Source organism: Neocloeon triangulifer, unplaced genomic scaffold (assembly GCF_031216515.1).
Source record: "Neocloeon triangulifer isolate White Clay Creek 2 clone unplaced genomic scaffold, ASM3121651v1 ptg000014l, whole genome shotgun sequence".
NCBI lineage: Eukaryota > Metazoa > Arthropoda > Insecta > Ephemeroptera > Baetidae > Neocloeon > Neocloeon triangulifer.
In genome coordinates, this window is record NW_026775556.1 from 7,755,759 (window position 1) to 7,779,144 (window position 23,386).

At 37.3% G+C, this 23,386-nt stretch overlaps 1 protein-coding gene across 2 annotated transcripts in view; it reads left to right on the forward strand.

Moving 5' to 3' along the window:
* Positions 1–22,198: 22,198 nt before the first annotated feature.
* LOC132202087 (irregular chiasm C-roughest protein-like) overlaps positions 22,199–23,386 on the forward strand; it is a 211,932-nt gene continuing 210,744 nt past the window's right edge. For both annotated transcript variants that reach the window (XM_059628801.1, XM_059628796.1), the window contains exon 1: positions 22,199–22,448. The gene's annotated coding sequence lies outside the window, so the exon portion shown is untranslated. The remainder of the gene's footprint in view (positions 22,449–23,386) is intronic.

The following is a 23,386-nucleotide window of genomic DNA, read 5'->3' on the forward strand; positions in this document are numbered from 1 at the left end:
ATATTTATTGAGCGGCACGGCAGATTGAATATTTCAGAGTGCATGCAGCAGCCAGAAGAGCTCGATCTCAAAAAGTTGCCTTATTTATAAACACGTGAGCGCGCTCGAGAGAGAATGACATTTTGCAAATGGCTCCGCGGCTTTCTTGAGTGTGCGACTCCAAATTACCATCTCGCGCGCGCCACCGTGGCTTTTGAAATGAAAAATTGAATAAATTTTTAACGCCGGCTCGGATTTGTAGGGATCTGCCTCCGGAGCAGATGGATCACGCTAGTTGCCTGAGCGCGGATTTTTCTCGAGCACCACTCTTACTTTCTCCTGCGCACTTTTCTCTGACGTTGACTGCAATTTGCCATTCACTGATACCACCCTGCTTACTGTGCGGAAAAACATGGCGCTTGAGGAAAAATTATAAACTGCATACAATATTTATTACAGAATTAATGTTGTTTTCTTCTAATTTTATTTTTTTGTATTTTTCTCTAATTTAATTTCTGAAATAATTATCGAGCTAGTTTGATGTTAAAAATTATATATTTGAGAATTTGTGTCAAATTCAAAATAAATTTATTAAATTTATTATATTACTCACATAAGAAACTTTGCATTGAACAAAAGATTATTATAAAAAATATGTAAAAAAGTGAAAAAGTTATGCAATAATATTAATAAATAATTATAATTAACAAAAAAAGTTATTGAAAATTGGTAAAATATAATAAAAGTAACCTCAAGATAAATTTAATTTTTTTTTACGACTACAAATGAAGACAAACGTTTCTAACCTCCTTTTGCTTTCAGCTGATGATTCTTAAATTGTTGTTTTGGCCAAGCAAATGTGGATTTTACATAAATATTAATAAAAAAATCCCTATAAAATTTATAATGAATGAAGACAAGATTAAAAAAATCATAGGTGACATAAAAATAAAAATCATTAGCAACCAAAAATATTAATGCGTCTGTAAGTTCAGGAAATGCATCCCTAATCATAAAAATAACACTTGTTCACTCATATCGAATTCTTTGATGGAAAAGTTGTGGGGATGCGAAGCGACCAGCAGATTCCCCACAGCTGCGGACCGCAAAATGAAATAACACTCTTTTTGCCGCGCACACAAGCACTCGAAAATTGCACGTGCCCTCTTTGAAAGGAGTCCGCGGCCATTCGACGGCTGGCTGTTATTATTATTTCACGTTGTCGCTCGCAATTTCCGATTCGACGACTCCGGAAGTGAGTCGACCATACCATAGAAGAGTGGAACTGGCACAGATGAAAGGGACAGTTTTGCTGTAAAAACGGAGCGAGCGTGGGACGCCAACTGGAGAGACAGATCTATTTTCAGTAACGAAATTCTCTCCTCAAAAAGGAAATAACAAAATTTAATACGAACACCACTGGAAAATTTCCATTAAATTAAAATTTTGAGGGATTACGTGATAAAAACAAAAAATGTAACATGTACTGATCAAACATCCCCTTTCAACTCAACGGAGAACAAAGACCACACCAATTAAAACCGAACCCTTTTTGGGCCTCAACAGTCCCCAGTTAATATTAAATACATAAACTGACACATGAGTTAATTAGTAACGTCAGAAATCAGCTAATTCGGGATGTTTTTGCTAAAGCTTGGACCAAATCGAATTAATGTCTTCTTTCTTCCCATCCCTGCATGTTTCCTCATCCACTAATTAGCAAATTTGGTATATATGAATGTGATAAGGTGGTATCCAAATATGAAGGATACGAATCTGAAATTCTCAAAGAGAATGGTTGATTATAATCCTTTCGTCAAAATCATAATCTAACAAGCAGGTCGCCGAGTTTCAATTACAGCCTGTGATTAGCATGTCGAATTGTAACTGCCGGGCGGGCCATTGTGACGACGGTGCTCCTACTATGTGTGTTCTCCTACATAAGTTATTAATGAGCGGCAGTGGTGATATGTTAATTCACGTTGTGCTGTACGGCGTCCTTTGATCGCCCCGCGCCAGTTATTACCGAGTCATTAGCACACGGCCACGTGACCCTGCCGGGCGCGCTGAATTAAATAACACATCAAAGGCCGGCGCTGCAATATTAATTACTGACGCAAATATCTGCTCGGAACATGCACCATTGACCCTGGCCGCCACTTCAATTTTACGCGCACCCACACACGTGTGTGCATGAGTTTTCCAAAGCGGCCACAGCGCAAATTGAAAAACTTTTAATGCTCTCTCGCGCAACAGCACCGCCGTCATCGGTTTTGCGCCCTTTGGGCTGCTATATAGAAGCCATGACCGATTTGGAAAATTTCCTGCAAAACGACGAGAGCTGATTGAGTGGTTTACAAACAGTTGTCCATTAACGTAGCACGGCTCAAATAGCTAAAATATTTATGACTTTTTGTTTTCCTCATAGAAATAACAATTTTTGCTCTGTTTTGCCACGATTTTTAAATGTATAAACGATTTTCAAAAGCCGATTATGGGATGAAACTATATATTATGTATGTTGGGTGTTGACAAAAAAAAAACACATTGGGGGAGATTCAAAGCTATAAATTAGGTTATGGAATTTGCTGGTGCTAACTTAGATTTCAAATACCCCTCAATATTTTATTCATTTTTATATTTTTATTTATTGGGAGGGAAATAAATGAAATAAATATTTACGTAGTTTGATATAAAATTTTAAAAAAGAATGCAGCAATATCATTTAAATTAATGTATTATAATATTTTGTGATTGATAGCAAATTAATTTATCAGTATTCTTGTTTAGACGATTAATTTTCAATAATATTCTAAAAACACCTAATTGATTGGAAATATATTTTGGTAAAATGATTTATGAGGAAAGCTAAATATTTAAATAGATGAAATATTTCATAAAATTTTTATATAATTCAATATATGATCCTTAATTTATATTTTGCCAAATCTTACTCCACTATCCTTTAAGAGTTGAACTATCTTAATGAAGCGAGGAAAAATTATTTTATTTAGAAATAAAAATAAACTAATACATATTTATTCTTTTTTGTCACAAGCCACGATTTTAATTTATTCCATTTTTATTGCATTGTTTTGTAAGTTCTTCAATGTCGCATCATTTGTTACCGAACAGTGCGCGCCATTCGAGTTTTGACGTCCACGGCAAAATTGCGAAAACAGCTCCCTCGGCGGGGTTGCTGCTCCGTTACAGCGTAGAAAAAAATTTGACGCCGAACGCGCTGGTCCCGTGGGACACAAAACGTTGCGCGTCCGTTTGTATCATTTGCAAGGCACGCGCGCAACCGGCCGCTGAAATCAATTAAAAAATCGTCACGGGCAGGCATATGTGAGCGCGGGAGAGAATTAATTCACATTAACCCGGCAGGCGGGCGGTGCATTGTTTTTTTTTTTTTTTTTTTTTTTTTTTTGTACGGCTCGGCTGCGGTGCTGCGGTGGGTGGGTAATATTTTTCAATTTCGTCGGCCATACATCATTCAGGCCTCGACATACAATATGCACGACGTGGGATTTAGAGAACCAAACGATGAAATGTGGTCCCTTGGTCCTCATATTCGCACGCCTGATATAATACACGTACGGGGCCGGCTGCTGCCTCTACTCCGTACATTTTACTCGCCCAACTTGTCACGATAAATAGACACGTGAGCGCTAATATATTATTCGGGAAAACACATACATATATGGCGCACTCCTTTGATGCAAACCACGCGCTCTGATGCTCTTCGGCGCGGGACACTTGTGCTCTGCTTCGGCCTTTGTTTTCGGCGGAGCTCGCTTAAAATGCTTTTCCGTGTTTTATTGTCGCTTCGAATGGTGAAAGGGTTGCAGAGCGCGTGGCTTTTTGCGTTTTGGGAATGGGATTGCAAAATGCGAATTCACTCGGCTCTGGCGCCAAATGGTTTTGTTTTGGGCACAAAACTGGCACGATTCTGTTTAACAGCTTGCACTATGGAGACAGCTTATTTTGTTCAAAAACCTAAAAGCCAAACATATGAGTTGCTATTTAAAATCTTTCAATTGTTCAGAATAATAAAAATAGGTGCATCATTGAAAATTGCTCTTAATAAATTTTTGTTTTGAAATACAAATATTAATTTAGGTTTTATTTTAAATTATGAAAATTAATGTGGAATTCAAATTCATTACGCTGTTGTTTAGGGAGTAATTTGTGAAATATAATGCAATTCATATTTATTTCCTTAATAAAAAATGAAGATAATGAAAATAGTTTGCAACAATGCAGTATTCAGATTTGGCTCTCCGATGCATCCAGTCACTCCCAGTGGTAACTGACACAGAACAGACCACACAGAGACGCTCACGAGCAACTCCAAAGAGAGAATAATTCCATCAAAGCTTGCACCACCCGTCCGTACTTGTGAACGTATACAGAGTATACGTATATGTATACCCAGACTATGTTTTGTTATTATGCAGCACACCAGGCACTAGCCAGAACAGACAACACACTCACACAATGCTGGCAAATAGAATAATAATGACAAATCCACGGCACAATGCATCATAATCTGCACACATAGATGCGCCGCCGCGTTGCAGAATTGTGAGTGCGATGAGCCACCGAGCGGAAAGCACGAATAAACATAAAATAATGCAATTTGAGAGGAGAATCCAACACGAAAAATGAATATTTATCCATTTCATGATTATTTAAAAATGCTCTTTTTAATTATTAGTAAAAGTAAATTTATAATTTACTGAAGCTCTGATTGTAACTTTTAAATTAGCGCCAACTTTTACGAAGCTGTATGTATTAATAAATAAAATACTGAACAGTTATTTTTTATTTATTTATTTTATTTTTTTTTTTTTATGGAAACTCAACACAGGTGTTGATTTTTTTTAAATATCGTAGTAAATTGAAATGAAAAAATAAAATGTTGTTTATTTTAATTAGGAAAAGCGAAAGCACAATACTGGTAAATTTTTGATAATTATCCATTAATTATCTTATTATCTACTGTATGCCTTATGCTCATATTTTCGATGTTAAAAATGCATTATTAGATAATTAACTATTTTCAAATCAATATATAACTAAATAATAATTTTATATTGAATAACTGAAATTTTTGAAGTTCAACAAGTATTTGAATAAATTCAATATAATCTGGTTAAATTGATATTTGGTGCACAAGAAAAATGAAAAATTCAAATGTTTCATGGTAACATGCAGATGCAGGTGTTTCCAAGGCAAATCAAACTCCAATATCCTTATTGATAGAAGTCCAAATCACCGATAAACCATGTGTAACCAATTTCATCGGCGGATGCACCACCTGCCTGTCCGTGCGCTGAAAAATTCAACAAGCGTCGCTGCACCTGCCTGCAGAACGAAAACCGCGTAGAAAAACGCCCGCGGCGAGACCTCTGTGGCGAGAGATTAATCGCGTCGATGGTTCGCAAATAGATTAGGCGTGTGGGCGAATTCGCAGTACTTGTGTATAAGGAAGTGTAAGCCAATTTTCCGGCACTCTGCATCCAAGACGGCACTCCATCAGTGCTTGTAATCGTTTTTGATACCTCTAGCTCCAGCCGACGTAGACAAAACACAATAATATAATAAGCATCTCTGTGCCGGCTGCTGTTGCGAATTTGCGGTGCGAGAGATGAGCGCGTAGGTTTGTAAGCTTGGAAATTGTTTGTACTTCATTTGTGCGTTAACTCACTGACAGTGCTGCGAGTTACGCACACCAGGTTAGTCAAATGCAATGATGTAAATTCGCTTATAAGCCAAACAATGAGTATATCAATCCTCTCATAAACTATAACTTACTTAGCTAAATTCCTATGTAAAATTTATGCTCGAAGAATAACTCTAGAACAGCTCTAATTTAAATTGAGCTCCATGCAAGAGTGTTATAATTAGCATCTTCCAAGAAGCAAGAATCAGGGAATTAAGGTATATGAATAATTATTATAATATATAGAATAAAACTTTTTATTAATTGAATCACATCCCTTAACTAGAAATATTTATCCTTCTCTGATGATACAAATTCGTTAAAACCTGCAAAGTATATGTTAGAAGGCCCAACATCAAAATAAAAAATTTAACGCTAAAATTTTATTATATTACCCCAGCAGTATTTTTTATCATGGATAAATTAGATTTCTTTCAAAATTATATTGACTACATGAAAAACTTAATTTATGACCATCCTTTATAATATTAATAATGATATTTTAGTAACGGAGTTAAAAGAAAATTATGTTTTTAACGATATTTTATAATTTTCTATTGATTATGTCTGCATTTAAGGTTTTAATATTTCAGCATTCTATAAGCTCAGAAGCTGCTAAGAAGTACTAAAATATATAAATTTTCAAACCTTTGCCCACGATTTTTATCACAATATTCATTATTTATTTCAAAACCAAAATTAAATTATAAGTATTTCTTAAACTGAAGGCTAAAAAAAGAAATAAAAAATAAGCTCTCACAAATTTCCAAAGCATTATCCAAATGGTTTTGATTTTTGATTTATAGTTGAAAAAATCATGCGGCATGTGATCGTTCATACAAAGTTTATCGCCGTGAGTTGAAATCACTTTTGGGATTGCTCAATCGAAAGGTAATTCAAAAGCCAGTAATTAACTTGCAGAATACGAACGACTGCTCCAGAGCAAGAGGGAGTGCCTGCCACCTACGCAGCACCGGCTGCATTTAGAGCAGAATATAAAGGACCCTTCCCTCGCGACGGTGGAGCACCTGCGAGTGCGTTTGGCATCGACTTCGCGCACACTAATTGAGTGTGGCAATCAAGAGAGCGTGCCAAAAGTGCTTCTCGCGACTCGTGAGCAACTGAGCATTGAATCAAACGATGGTGATGATGATGAGATTTCGGTTTCATATGTCTTTCTGGGTCCTTCGACAGTTGCTTCTCCAAATTTGTTTGCAACCAAACGCCGTCTTGCAGGGATTTCGCGTCGTTTGTTTGCTCTCGTGTTATTCGTACCACAGCTCGTTTCCAGGTGCACCGAGCAAAGCGGGTTTATTAATAGGGATTATAATGCGTATAAGGAGTCTCGTCGTCGGCGGTTTCCATGGAAACTCTTTGCTTCGCTGTAATTATCCGTCGCGCTGATGGTGGAGGCAGACACGTTGTTGGTGTATCGAGTTGCACATCAACAACATAATTAATGAGCACCACTCGATATACCTTATTACATTAGCGGCGCATTCCCGAAATGCGTGTGTGCGTGGATAATACAAGCCCGTTGTTGTATAATGTCGGTGTCTTATCTGCCTCCAGCTGGAACGGTGACACGCATGATGGACGGTATTGTTGTGATGATCCATCCACCGATTTGCTAACGAGCTAACTTTCTGGATTACCTAATGTTTTTCGCCCCAACTTGTGGAAAAATCATTGAAAAATTGACTAAAAATTTAATGGAAAAAAACATTTTACCTTTATTTTCTTAACGTTAATTAGGGACTATGGAAACACGTTTTAGATAAAGGTTAGTCAGTTTTGTTAGGTTTTTTTTTTTAAATAAATAATTTTTCAAAGATTTTTTTTCAGATTTTATAAAAATCTAAAATTACCAAGATTTTTTTATTTCAAATTATTCATAAAAATTAAGAACATAAAAAGAGATTTTTTTAAATTTATTATTTGTTATAGTTATTATTATTTTTTTTAAGAAATGAAAAATTAAAAATCATTTAAAATAAATTTTGGTCTGACAATGAGATCAACTATTATATTGTTTATTATTAACCATTTACCATAATTGATGGGATTAATATAAAATGCTGTTACCCCGAAGGAGTCTTGATAAAAATAATTACCTTCAAAAACTGCGTAGCGAAATAATTAACCTAATCATTGCTCCTCTATTCCATGAGTTCCTTTGGAACACTAAATTATCACGATAAGTGCTTTCGCATGCGAGGATTAGCCGCTGCTGCAAGAGATGAAAACAAATTGCCCTGTCAATATGCTCGCCGGGCCTTAATTAATTTGGATAACTCGCTCCCCGATCCCAACGCGCTTCTTCCGCAGCCTCGTCAGCCTAAACAAACACCATCCAGCAGCATTCCGAAATCGTCCCGACCACTTCCATCCATCAACCGGGATTGAATTAAATTATTCAAGCGTATGTTTGAATAAAAATCTCGGACCGCACACAAAGCAATCAAAACAAAAGGGCCAAAAGCGGCTTTAAATGCAAATTACCCTCGGTAAAAGGGACATAATTAATTTTCCCAGTAATTTCTCCTCGCGAGCAGGCTAATTTATTTCAGGTGCTTGGGTGATGAGAGAAGTTTAAAACAAACGCCCTCTGATAATAAATGTATGTACCGTGTGTACAAACGCGTGTGTGTTAAATTCATGCACCCGTGTCCAAAAGGTGACAGGTTGAGTCGCGTGCGGCCGCTTTCGGTTAGGGTTAAGAAATCTCGGTGCTGCTTTTCTTCAACCTCTGCCGCTGAGAGGGGTGTATTAAGGACTGCCGGGCTCGTTCGCCACTGATAACGTCCGCCGCCGGCAGTGATTGATTATTTTAATTGTTTGTTGGCAATAAAAGAGTGCGTATGGCAGCGTGCTAAATCATTATGTTTCCTGTCCGGGCCGCTTGTAAACCTCCGAGGGAAAACATATTACAAGGGTCGGAAAAGGCTGCTCAAGTGTGAAATAGACCGAATGGCTGGTTGTTTTGATATTTCAATCAAACGTTTCTTTGCGTGGGAAATATTGATTTTGGGACATGCGCACCATTAAAATGCTGACAATGCCGCATGCCGGTGACAAAATAATTTATTTGGTTGCAAAGTGTTCACATCCAAATTTTGAACAAAGACAAATTTTTGTATAGCCTTTGATGTTTCCCTTTTTCTAAAAAAAGATGAAGTTTTGAGGAGATTGGAACAATTTATATCATTAATTTAATAAAACTATTATTTAAATATTACAACTTTTTATCCTATTATACAATGCAAAGGATAAGACAAACAAGATAAAAGATTGCTGAGGATGTTGGTATCGGTTTCAAAAAAATTTTATCACACAAATTCTCTCTGAGAGAAATTATTAAAATGGGAAATTTATCGATCATGCTTTCATTATACATATGGCTTTATAACACAGAAAATATATGATACCATGAAAGACTTAAATGGACTTCAATTTAAAAAAAAAAAAAAAAATCAAAAGTAGAATTTTTCTATCATTTATGGCATGGGCCTTTTTTTGTAACTTGTCTCTGTTATTTGAAAGCATAATTAAGCCCTTAATCAGTTAAACTTCATTTGAACAACTCATTGATATATTTATTTTTTTCTTGAACCAAAAACAATGCTTTTAATAGATATTACAATATTGTGTAAAGTAAATGCAATAAAATAAGCCATACAATCACTTTTGCCTTGTATTTTACCAATTTTTTTTTCATCAAAATTTCTTTTACCGCTAGTTTTCCAATCAAAGTAACATTGAATTTTATAACAATGGCTAAAATCGGCAATGATTAATGCGAAATTCGTCATTGACGCATTCCTGATTGTGAGTGATAAAATTCTATCTTTCGGCCCCACTTTAGAGCCTTTTGTCGGCGCGACGCCGTATTAATTAATGATGACACACGACCATCAATCATGACGAGGGCACATCTTTCGGTCTCTCTTTAAGTCGCCGGCCACTTTATAACAATTTATAATAATGCGGTGGTGAATCTCGTGTGTGCATATTATAAAGTCGGCAGATGATAAAATCAATAGCCCCTCTGGTGCAGCGACACTCTCCGCCAGCAGCCTAGGGTGTTGGTGCGCGCGGCTTTCAATGCAGTGTCTCCTCACCCTCGCGCAAATGGACCGACTAACTACACCCATTGTTTCATTTTCCAGGGTAATTGGATTACAATTTAATTAGAAGTTGAGCAATTACGCCCGCTCTTGGAGCGCCTGAGAGCAACTTTGAAGTTGCGGCGAGAATGCGCGCTGCAATGCAATACAAACCCTTGAGGGTAAAAAAACGCGCATCTTCTTTCTCGTCAATTTATTAAAAATGAGTAGGACGTAGAGTAAGCCATTTGCACGAGTTTATTAGAAAGAAGTGTGCGAGAGCCAATTTGTACATTTTTCACTCAGATTTTTTCTCTCGATTTAAAAGCAAAGAGTTATAAATGTAACTCAAGGGGGATGAAATTCAGGCTCATTTTGTCTCTTATGAAGAAATATCGTCCAGTAGATGGGCGGAATTCTTTTTCCCTTTCTTTCGGGCCATGTTCAAACACACTCACGCAGTCACGGTGGGACACGTTGAATAATAATGTTTGCCCTCCCCTGCCGCAATTTATTTTTATTTATTGTTTTATCTCTCCGGGTACGCTTCTTTTCCGAACAGTTTGTGCCGGCCGCTTCAATTTAAAACCAATCCAATCTCTCAAGTCATTTTATTTTCTTATTTCTGCGCCGGGAAATGGCTTTGTTTCCTTGGATGTTGTTTGCCAAAGGACACTGCGCGATGCTCCGGCACACTTTATTCCGCAACACAAACAAAATTTACTTGTCTCGCTCTGCTTTTTTCCAATGCAACACGCCGCGCGATCCCATATAAATTCAGAATTGGCTTGCCTGCTATTGTTTCGTCTTCGTCGTCTCTTCTGCTCTCTCCTTTCCAATGCAAAACGCTCCTCTATTTGCACAAAGGGTGCGTTGAATTTTACTTGCGAATGCTGGCGAAGGTCCTTTCTGCTCAATTTGGGAATCATTTGCATTTGCCGATCCATCACACTCATGATCTGATGTACCTTTCTGCGGACCCTAATAAAAACGAATACATTTGTATTGAAACTTTGAACAGTTAAATTTGGACTCCAAATAATTTGGTGATATATGTAATTAAAACTAACCTGTCATATTCTACTTCAATCTGTTAAACTAATAGTATCTAGTTAAATTAATGAGGTTTTAAGTGGTATTTTACAGAAAATCAGCAACGTTTTAACATAAGATATGTTTACTAATATTAAAAATACTTGACATATCTTACTAAAAGCAACTACCAATATTTCTATGTTCTATTTGCTTTTTTTTAATTTTATTTTTAAATACGTTTTTTTATGCACTGTTTATATGTAAAACAAAAAGCATTTATTTAAATAATAATAAGATTTTGAAAACTCAATCACACAAAATATCACAATTTTATTATATTATTATTTATTTTTAGATTTTGCCTAGTCATATAATTTAAACATAGAAGCATCACAAAAATATATTTAATTTTTGAATTTCTTTAAAAACATCGTGAAATATTGCATATTGATAGAGATAAACCCAACGTTAATTTTTAACCCTTGCTCAGAATATGAGTGGTTGTAATCGTGCGCGACCTTGACATTTATTATGATGGATATCCCGCCTGCGGTTCAGCCGTGCGCAAATGCATAGCGCCATGCTCGCAGCCCTAAGCAATGTACGTACAGATAATACACGCGGCTTACATACAATACGTAAGTGCGCGACAAATGGAGTGCTGCCGGCCAGAGGCGTTTTGTTGACGATGGACATAATATGCATACGACAAACGTCGTGTTGCACGGGGTGCAGAGCATCACATGACTCACATCACATGCAGAAATATGCCCGCCAGATGTGTATCTGCGTCCGGTGCACGTCTCGGACAATGCGCTGGGCGCGTGATAATGATGCTGATATGTACATACGACGTTTGCGGTGGAGCGTGGGGTGAGCAAGTAATTAACATGATTTATGAATTGGCCAATCGAGGCTGACTGAAGCGGCAGCCGCCACCGCGACCACCGCACTTTGGCTTGCGAACTTTTAATTGCTTTTTTATTCGATTAACGGCTCAAGTTTAAGTGAATAGTAATTTGATTACAAGAGAGACGAGCCACCCTGTTATCGCTCACCCTTTTTTACAAAGTGCAAAAGCTTCTCTCGTTGGCCTCTAATGCACTCAAGATGCTATTTTTAATTGGAAACTTCAAACAATGGAAATTTTAACCTAGGATTAAAATTCAATTGATACCAAGACAAAAAAAATTAAATAAAATTATTATATTTAATATAATATAATTGGCACCATAAAGTGCAAAAAATGAAGTTAAATTTAACGTCAAACATTTTTTTAACGTTGTCCAAGCTTCATATTTTTTTAAAACATTTAAAAACATTTATCTGAATGTGGAAAAATGTCAAAAGTTAAGTATTCCTTAACAGCAGCCATTATGAAAAAACAACAGTAAATGTTTATAACTGAAATTAAAAAAAAAAAATATGTGCTGAATCTTATTGTTTGCGATTTGTGATTTTATCTCTCTCAAGCTTTGACTAGAAAAATGTTATATTGTTTGATGTAAATTAAATAAGGTAAAATGTATTTGAAATCAATTACATTACATTTTATTAATTTGCTTTACTTTAAACCGAGTTTTTATTTACAGAGGAAAGTGTTTTCGCTTTTCAGCATGCCAATCTGAAAGGCCAACGGAGTGATCCAAAATTTCCCAACGGCACTCAATTCAAGTAGGGCGTCATTTGGTTTTTCATTTACATCGGTAGATGAGTCTGGAAATTGGCAAAAAGCACATCCTCCTGTGCAAATAAACTGCCTGTCCTCCCAGCGTCTCTCCCAATATTTGCATGTCATCTCTCTCATAAATTTACCAACGCAAACAAAAATAACCCGATAATATTGCCGGCAGAGACAAGCATACATAAATACATCTCTCAGTCGGTGTGTGGGTTAGTGCCAGAGAGAAACAGCAAAAGCATCGCTTTCAGTTTGCTCAATCACAAGGAAGCGCGCGGGAGGCAAAAAATTGAGAGGTTAAAAATTTATTTGAGCGCGCGCAAGCAACATGGTTTTATTAGCACAGCAGCTCGCTTTCTTTCTTTCTTCGACTTGTTGTGAATTACCCACGTCATGCTGCAGAAATAATATTTATGTACATACTAATAACGGCGAGCGAGCAGGATAATCCTTTTTTCTGGCCTTGCAGTGCGCACCTGCCCATAAGGAATCTCGTCTCTTGTGCACAGAGAGAAAATCAGATTCTGCACCTGCTCGGGAGAGAGCCGATGACCTCGAGTTACTCCTGTGCTTTTTGTTGTCCCGAGTCGCCGTTGTTTTAGAGGTGATTTGGTGAGGCGCGAATTTTCATGTAGCCACAGGTGCCGAAGAGCTTTACTGAGAAAACAAACAAAACACACACACTTTTTCTGTCGACGAGAACAGACAGTGAGTTTCACTATACGTGTTGAAATAATTACACCTCCAGCGCCAGTCTCGGCCCAAGTTGCTCGTCTTTCGCTCCAAATTATACACAGCTCACACGCGGCGCGCGAGGGAATTAATAATGAGTGCATTTTAGGCTCGCGGCGTCTTTTGTCTCATCAAATGCATCTCGCCTCTGATCCATCACTCCACGAGTTGGAACAAGAATATCTTGAATTCCATCTGAATTTTTTGCTCTCGGGGACAGTTTTCTAATCTGGGGCTTAATTATCTGTTGGGGTTTGGTGGAGTCTAATGTAAACACGAAGTCGAAAGCAGACATTAAAATTAATTTGGTCCTTTTTGAAAGCATTGTTTCTTGGACTTCTGACAAATGAATCTTTTGAGTTGTTTCGAAAGTGAATGAATTTCAGAAAAAAATTATTAAATTTTACTTTTATCTTTTACTTTACCCTCTTCTTCATTTTATTATACATAGAAAAAATTTAAGGAAAATGTATGTAATAAGGTTTTTTTCTATGAAAATAAACCAACGAATAAACAGAACTTACAAGATGAGAAAATGAGGCCATCGATCTTATGAAAGTATGAAAGAGGCCTTTTGTATGACTTACAGACAAAAAGTCTTTTCCAGCGCACACGGCCGCAGTTTTGCCAAGAGACACGCACGCACAAATAATAATACACGCGGTGCTGACATGAAACAAAACAAACGCGTTGGTGGTTAGCGCGACACATGCTGCGCGAGGCCAGAGAGTGAGAGTCAGGTATTTATTTACGCGGAGAGACAAAGGGAAGACGAAGGAAACAAAAGGGCAGATTAGTCTTTTGTTCTTGTACGCATAGTGAAACGAACGGAATTATAAAAGAAGGCTATATGGAAATGTCGAGAATTGAAAATTGTTAATTAGCATTTTCCTTATCTTGACACAATTACATAATTCGCTTAGATACGCTTGTTCTTTACTTATAAAAAGAGTTAGAGAAATGTTCAAATCATCCATCCATTCACAATTTTGTATCACCTCTCTGTACATTGAAATTTTTTAATTCAAAAATATCATTTATTAAATAATAAATTTCTATGTTTATATCAACACACTTATTTCTGTGAATTTTTTATTATTTTTTTTTTCAGAAATAATAATTGAGGTAGATGTTCAAATAATTATTTCTTCTTCATGTTGTAAAAAAAGGTTCTGAAATTTTAAGAATTAATTGCTAATAATAACAAAACAAGACCTTTTAAAAATTTTTATGGAAAATAATAATATAATAAATCACAAAAAAATTTAAACAACGTTTAAAAACTAAATAATTAATTTATAGGAATTCGTTTCTTACCCTATAAATAGTGAAAATTAAATTGTTTTGGAATTGAAAATGAAGTATTTTCAGCATTACTGCAGTGCTGCGAAAATCAATCGTCCAATAATCTTCAACTCTTCCACTTGACGTGAAACTTCCACCTGAAGTGCCAAGTGAAGCCTGTCAACTCCCCGCTCGCAGAAGGTAAATATTGTACTTTTGTTGAAATTAGATTTGGTGCGCAAAGTACAATTCTCACCGAGAAATTCACGGCACACACTCTCTCACCACCATATGGGGCACTCTTTTGCGGAGGTGCTTTTGCTTCTTTAGTTCTCCCTCGGAAGCTACTTGTATATCTCCGAGCTGTCAGAAATTCGTTCTCAATTTATCTTTTTTCTGGAGTGCGAGGAATGTCAATTTCCATTTACCTCTTGAGCGGCGCAGCGGTGCTTGAATTCACTTTCTCGGCTTCTTCTCGGCGAATATAAAATTATTTATCTTTTGCCGCTCGTGTGCTTGTTGTTGCAGATAAATAAATAGTCGCGAGCAATAAATATTGACCAGCGAAGTTTGCGCCGGTCGGCGAGAGAAGAAATTCGGGTCGTCGCATCCCTTTCTGTGTGCGTGGAGGCGTGCGAAAGGCAGGAGGCGAGCGCTCTGATATTTGACTCAAGTTCGGCCCGAGTCTGCACAGAGTAAATAATAAGCAGCTTCCATGTATCTGGAGCAAGTTTTAGTTTCCACTCAAGGAGAATAGCCCTTTGTCGCGCCAACAACGCTGCACAAAAGACGTGAGCGAGTTCGGTCCTGGGGCCTCCTTGAACAAAGTGGCTTGCAACTTTCCTTACCAAAGTTTTTAACCTCAAATAATAACTTTGAGAATTTTTAATCATTCCTCACGACCCCAAAAATGTTGGTATTTAAAAAGATAAATTAAATGGAAGATCCAGAAAAATCTTTTCATTTCCAAAATATAGAAGATTTTTAACACTATAGACATTATTTACCACATCTTATAAGTAACTAATAAACTATTTTGGAGTGTTCAGAATATATATTTAAAATAATTTATTACGTCAATTTTTGCATGGGTTGATCAGGGTTGATGTTTAGAACGTCCTGGTATTGTTGTGTACGACGCCGAATGTGTGCTCGCTCTTCTGGATATAAGCTACATTTTATATAGGAAAAGTAATAAACCCGAGACAATAGAGATGAGAGGATTGCAAATAAATAAGTGAAATTTAGTTTGCAGACTTTCCCTATGTACATATATAGGCACCCATTGTTGCGCGGCGTCATTGTTTTTCAGGCTCATTATCTGGTGGCGAAATCGTTATGCGCTCCCTCCCAGGGTGCAAAACACACAACCCACCCCGTCTTTCCCATTGTCATTTCGTTCACTCGCTTTTGCCACGTGCGGATTTCAAGTTTTGCACTGACTTGGCTGGCTCTGTGCTAGGGATTGTCGTTCTCTTTCTGAGAGGCTGCGAGAGCGCAACGCGCAAAGGGAATTAAGTTGAACAGCAGCAGTTTTGCAATTAGGATTGCCACCTACTTTCATTCTGCACGCCGGGATGCGCAATGAATGTAATGAACACCGCCTGTGCATCTGATTACGCCAAGCGCGGCGTCTTCGCCGTCTCGAGAATCTTATCTAGGGGTTTGTGTGTTATGTGAGAAGCGACTCGTTGGCGAGAGATTTGCACACGCAAAGCTGCACGCCTGGGAATTACAACTTTTATGTCTCTCAGTTCTAACGTAAAGAGGCATCCTGAGGTGGAAACCCGAGGATGTATAGGGAAATAAAAGCATTTCCCATTCTCACACAGCAAGAAAAAAATTATATTTTCTAATCTCTAATGCCATAAAAAATATAAGCAGAATTATCTTCTTAAAATAAAATGAATTATCGTCAACTATCGTAATCGTTTCAGGTTAGTAATTTGATTTCTTGTAGAAATAGTACAATTATAATATTGGTTATTTTAATTATATTTTAAACTTCTATAGTGGCATTTTCTTCAATGAATCTATAGAATGTGATTTTAATATGTTTATTCATCAAAATTAGCTAACCAATTAATAATAACTTTTAGTCTTTCGTAAGGATCGAATGAACTACCACTTTAACCTATCTGCTGTTTTCATTATTGGTATCATTTTTAATTGGTTCTAAAATTTCATTTTTTTTTCTATAGTTTGTCATAAAATTTTCAGCCCAAAGTTACGTTAAGCCTGTTTATTTAATGATTTGAACTCGAATAATGAAAAAAATGATTGGAAACTGAGCTTCTGCAATAATAAATTAAATTTAAAAATGTTAATTTTTGCGCAGTCCCAAAGCAATTTTATTTTTTCCTATGGCAATTAAAATGAAGAATTCGTTGCTGCCGTAAAATGTATCCCTCAAGTGAAAACAATAAACAAAAGCATATAACGGCCTCTTTTCACTTCATTCCAAACGCATTTCGCTTCAGCAAACACTTTGATTACCACGCAGAATTCCAAAGTAGGCTCGTAAAATAGCGCGAGTCTCGTCCGCGTTCAGAGCATAAAACAGCACGTGAAAAGTTAATGCAATTTCCAGCATTTGACGTCTGGCGGTGCCCAGGAGTAAAATAAATGAGGCCAAATACGCGCCCAAAAATTACACTACCCGGCAGCGAATATAGTCTCAAAAGTAAACCCGCGACTTGACTTTGCTCACAGGCGAAAATGACGGCGTGCGCTCGCTCTCTCTCCCTCTGCCTTCCGTCGGTCTGGGTGGCATTTAAAATGTGAATTCGTTCATTTCCTGTGCTAATATTAATTCGCTTTCACTCTCAGTTGGCTCGTGTGCCCAGCATATCAATGATGCGGATGCCTCTCTCTAATGCCTTTCAAGAGGACTCTTTTTACCTCCACGTCTCTCTCGTTTGAGGTCTTCAAAGGGCGACTTTTGATCTGGAGGCACACACAGAAGTAATAATTTTCATCTGAATAAAACATAAATCACTATAACTTAATATTTGGTCTCGGCAAGAGAGTGGGAATGAAAGAATGAAAGGGGGCGCGCAAAGATAAAGGGGCTTGAAGATAGGAGCACCGGCGGTCTGTGATGTGAAAGGCCAGCCGTCTGCGGCCGACGACTCCTCTGCGGCAGCGTTAATTTGCCTCTGATTTAATATTCAAATGAGGCATATGCATGTATTGAATAATAATGTGCGCCGTACTCTTCATAAGCGTCTGTCTTTTAACAAATGTGTGGCGAGAACAGAGTTTTAACAAAGGGACGTGACAAACGGACGATCAAATTATTATAACAATTCACCTGTCACACCAATTTGATTTAAATTAATGATAAAGAAATTGAAAAATAACCGCAATATACTTTACTTTGATAAACATATTTTTTTATTCTCATAACAAAGAATTAAGGAATAAAATTTTGATTTGTCATTTGAGTAAATTAAAAAAAAAAATTAAATTACGAATAATACAGACAAAATAAAAAGGAAAAATCTTTTATAGACACATTAATGGAAATATTAATTAAAAATGAACTGAATTATTCAAAAATAACAATATTAATCAAATGGTTTATTAAATATGTGATCAAAATATGTTTTAAGAATAATTTAGTACTTATTTTGAAACTTTTTAGGCAATGCACAAAGTGCTATACATTATTTAACAGCTTTTTTTTCACTGCCCCTCTACTTTGTAATTAATAAAACATGCAGAGGCCGCGTGCCATCAAATAACTGGTGGCGGCCCCAGTGGAGCATGTGCATGCAGTTGTGCATGGGGCGAGAGCGTGGGCAATATATTCAATTACTCATGCTAATTACCACACGTATGGCACGGCAGACTAACCCAATTGAGACAAATTATTTCTGCACACTTTGCAGCTCGGCGCTGATAATTATATTGGAACTCCATGAAGCACTGGGGCACATCCACACATGCACAAACGACGCCGCGTAAATACGAGTATGTATGAAATTTGTATGTGCGCCCGAGTGTGCCGAAGCGGCGGCGGCGCCTCGTAGAATATTAAACGGGGCCATCACACAGAGTGGAGAGATGCCGAAAACCCTTTTGTAAACACACTTTTGGCACCGTTTGCGGCACTCCCTGCAACATTTTCTATGTGTCGCAATGGTGTTTTACTTCCAAGAATGTCCACTTCGGTCTTTTTTGTAGAAATTAAAAACAAAAATTATTCAACTTAAAATTATGGTTCAAGATTTTGAGTTTTTGCTAAAACAAAGAAAAGCTCACCAGTTTTTTTTCAAAGGCAAAACGAAATAATTTGTTGAAAAAATTCATGCAATTTCATAGCTCAATGAATTTCTCTAGAAATTTCAGTATTAAAAAAAAACCCATATCTAATAATGAAAATCACAATTCATTTTTAGGAAATTTTATTGAATTTAGCGGACTCTTATTTATTTTACAATTATTTTTTCTCTTCATCCATAAGCATTACAATTATTTTATAAAATTTATTGGCAAGATGCTTTATGATAACGAAATAATTGTTATGATTCAATAATTTGTATCAATTGCCTCTTGCAAAATATATCATGTAGTGATTGATATCGAATTAAATTTTAAATATTCAATATTTTTCAATTCCCAATAATACCTCCAACCCATACGTTACTTTCCCTCTGGCAGCGGCGACAGGAAATGAAACAAAGCGAAAAACGTACTTTGGCGTATAATAAATCCAATCGGCCAACACCCAAATATAAAGAGAGAGAAAGAGAAAGGGCTTTGAGCTGCACGTTCCATTCCTGTCAAATGCAGATTTTTCCACCTGGAGGGCGAAACAAAGAGGAAAAGGAGCGAAAATCGGCGCAGTCAGAGGAAAAATTGCTTTTGTGCGCGCGCGACAAATAACACACATTGTGCGTGTGTGTGAGCAGAAGCACTACTTTTGATACAAAGGTCGCCGCCTACGTCATCGGCGGTCCATTATTTCGGCAAAAAGCATCTCGACGCGGGTGGACAAAAGGTGTGCCGTGTACAATATAAAAGTTGATAATCTGGTGGTGGGGCGAGTGGTGCCGGCGCACAAGTGGCGCCTGCAATTATTCAACACTGCTCGACCATGGTAGAGCAGACCTCTGGTGCTGGTGCAGCATTTCGCCGGCCGGCCGCGCACCAAGCGTAGCTTCAAAGCACAAAAGGCGCCGGCGGCGCGAGCGGAGGAGAATTTCACTTTGGGCGTCAAAGTCAAAATGTTTCACAGAGCAAACAAATTGGATTCTGTCAAGTGCAGGCGACATGCATACCTGCCGCTATTCACCCTGCCAGAGAGTGTGTTATTGCCCTGCTCTCTCTCTCTCTTCTCGTCTTATCCTCGTCCTGCGCTGCCTCTCTGCACCCTTTCGAGACAATATTTCATGCATATTGTGTTTGCTTTGCTCACAGCTAGTTTTGCGTGTTGCGACCCCGATTCAGCTTTCTCTCGGCCCAAATAAATATATGCATTCCGTCGCCACCGCCGCGGCGACGATGATGAATTCGCGATATTCCCTTCACTTCCACCCCATTGTCTCCGCGCGCGTGACACTGCCGTTGATTCATGCACTGAAAGCTGTCAACCCCCGTCGACGAGGCGCTTTGGATATTGATGCTGCAGAGATGGGAAACGCGTTATAGCATTGAACACAAGGAAGCAGAATCATCTTAAATTTCATTAATAGATATATTTTGAATTTTATCACAAATAAAATGTATTTTTATAATATTTCCAATTTTCTCAAATTTTATTATAGAAAAGTCTTTTGAAATATTATCCTTTTAGACTTCTTATAAATTTTAAGTGGAATAAGGATTATTTAAGTTTATACATGGAAATTTAATAAATATTTTATTTTGCAATTTCTTTTCCTTAATAAGATTTGCAATGTTGAACAGGAGAGCCGTATGCTAAACCCCTTGCAGCAGTTTGGTGCGTCACAATTAAAACTGTCTTGAAGCAATTTATGGCACCTAACTCGCGCAGGCAAATAAATCAAAGTTTATTTGAAAGAGGATTAGGGAACAGTTGCTCTGCTTAGGACAAGGAGAAATAGGGAGAGCACTGCCGTAAATGTCTGCCGATTTGGTTTTAATTCCGAGGAACAATAAAAAGCAGGTCACTGCAGAACGATTACTCAAAATGTTATTTAGAAAGTAAGGGCAGTGTTTAACAAGATTTGGAATAATGTATTTTTTTTTTTTTTTTTTTTTGAGAAATTTAAAACCCAGCTGCAGCTGTCCAGCAAAAAACATATACGGACAGATTGGGGTGGTTTTAAAGAATGTTAATTTTGGGAAATTTTCTCCCTCAATTAATATTTTTACTATCACAACAGGAATTTTCTAACTTTTTTACACTACCTGTTTTGTCTCAAATATCTTGTGTCTCAGAACTTAATTCCACCTAAAGAAGATTAGACAAGAGTAAGTGATTTAAGGGGAAAAAATTATTTAGCCAATAAATTTTTGAATATTATACACAGATGTTTTCGCATAATTAAAAATTATAAATAATCAACACATACAAAAAAAAATCAAACAATAACTATATATAAAGAACATGAGGAGGAGACTCCATATTTTATAAATTTTTCTTAGAAGCTATTTTTTGGCAATTTATATTTTATATTAATTAAGTTAGGAGTTTTTATTTCTTAAAATTTTTCTCCAATTTCTATTTTAACTTACGGTCAAACACAATTCATTTATATCATTTTCTTGCTATTTTTTTCACTTCCCTCACCCCTCCTCAAGTTGAAACTGCTTTCCAACAATTTCCAGCAGCAGGAGCAATCTGCGCTCTTTGTGTGTTCCTTCTTAATTTGATATACGGCTTAAGAACCGGCGATGAAATTTCACATAATATGCATATGTACACACGTTATATTATGAAATACAGTAGCAGCAGCAGAATACCCCTCGAACGTACTGTGTTGTACATTTGCCCATACATATGTACCGGGTGCCTCAGCTCGCCATATCGTTACATGCCCTGGAATTGCTTTAACTCATTTAAAGTTTGCACATTAAAAACACCAGTAACCATAACAGGCCGTGCAATTGTATAAAAGGGGATTTAATTGCCGTTTAACAACCCATAACACGCGGCGGGCTCGGCTATTTCACGCTCGCAGGGCGTTTCACCCCCTGCGCTGGCCAACTTTATTCGCGAGACCATGAAAATTTTGGTATCAAAGAGGCATGCTCAAAAATTAAAACGCCGACTTGTGTTCTGCCCTCTGTAATTAGATTAAGACAGAACACAGAAGGGTGGAATGTGGGCCACTGTTCACATTCAAATTTTAATAAAAAATTGTATGCTTTTGCCGATTTTTCTGTACTAATAACTGGCCTATTAATAGCATGAACATTAAAATTTATTATTTTTTAGCGAGATTTATCCCTCAGTGTGAATTTTTAGTCATCATGATCTTTATATAATTATTTCCTTGTTTATTATACCGTTTTTATATTTTTTGTACAAAATAATATTTTTACTGCGTCGGATTATTTCAATTTGTACAAGGTGGCACTGGTGGCAGCACACGCTCGCACAGAATTTTTAAATTTCGCGCGTCGCTCGCGAAAAGAACCAAGAACAACACGAAAGACGTAAACAAAGAAATTCATCTTGAAATTCATCATGTCCATAATAATTCATCAGTGTTGTGCAGTGTTGTGGATGCGGAGTGTGAGACGAAGCAGGGAAATTCGCATTTTATTAACATTTTTCTGGTGATTTTAGGAAGAAAGTGTCTTCACGGAGTTATGGCCGGGGGACCTCTTCTTATAGTTCACATGATATGTTCGACGAGAAAGTGAAGTGAAGGAAAACCAGTGCTTCGCCTCCTCAGGAACGCAGGAAGAGCGGCCATCATAGTTCAAGGTAGGCCTTTTCTCATTCTTGATCGTCCGAGGCGTCCGAACTGGCTATCCGGCGATGTCTAGCCTCTGGTTCCGTGATAAAATTTTCCACTAACAATTGTTTCATAAATTCGTTCCGGGTTTCCTCTCCTCAAATTAGTCAATGTAATGCTTTATTGTCAAAGAAGCACTTCAACCAAGGATATATTAAGATGAATCAATTCAACCTGTCATTACATATTGCCGGAACCTCACGCAGTAGTTTCAGAGAATTGTAGAACGAGATGATTACTTTCCGGATTGCATTATTTTATTCATTTTCCCGGAACCACTAGGAACAAAATCCCCCAAGCCCACAATACATGCCATGTGACATCAATCAGCCCGCCGCCGCACAATCAGCAATTATTTTCCAATTTCGGCGCGGTTTTGCCACCCTGCACACGACAAATCCCTGCTATGTACAAGTTTTGTAATTGACTTTTGACGTGGCCGCCACCACTGCCGCTTAAATTAAAGCACCGGACAAAATGCATTGTTGCGTGGGGCCGCTCTTTCCGAAAACATGCCGAAATGTTCATCATTAGCTGCTAGCGTGAGAAGAGCAAAAAATTCATGCGTTGCTTGTTTACCTGCGGCCAGGTTAACCGCACTCGTCAAGTCTTACGCACATACACATCACGCTCTATCTCTCTCTGTTGGAAAAACACTTGTTTTACTCACATTTTCACTCTTGTTTTCTGTGTGCGTCAGAGTGAAACTGGAGATTTTGTGTGGGCGATGTTGCGACAGAAAACGTGGCAGAAGAGATGTCGCATTTTATTTAATTTTTGTGTAAGGGCAAAATTCTATATTATGCTCAAATGCTATATTATAAAATCACTCTAAATAGGTTAATTGTAATTGGAAGAAAAATTAAAATGCATAATATTTATTTATCTCCTTAATTTGAGTTGCAAA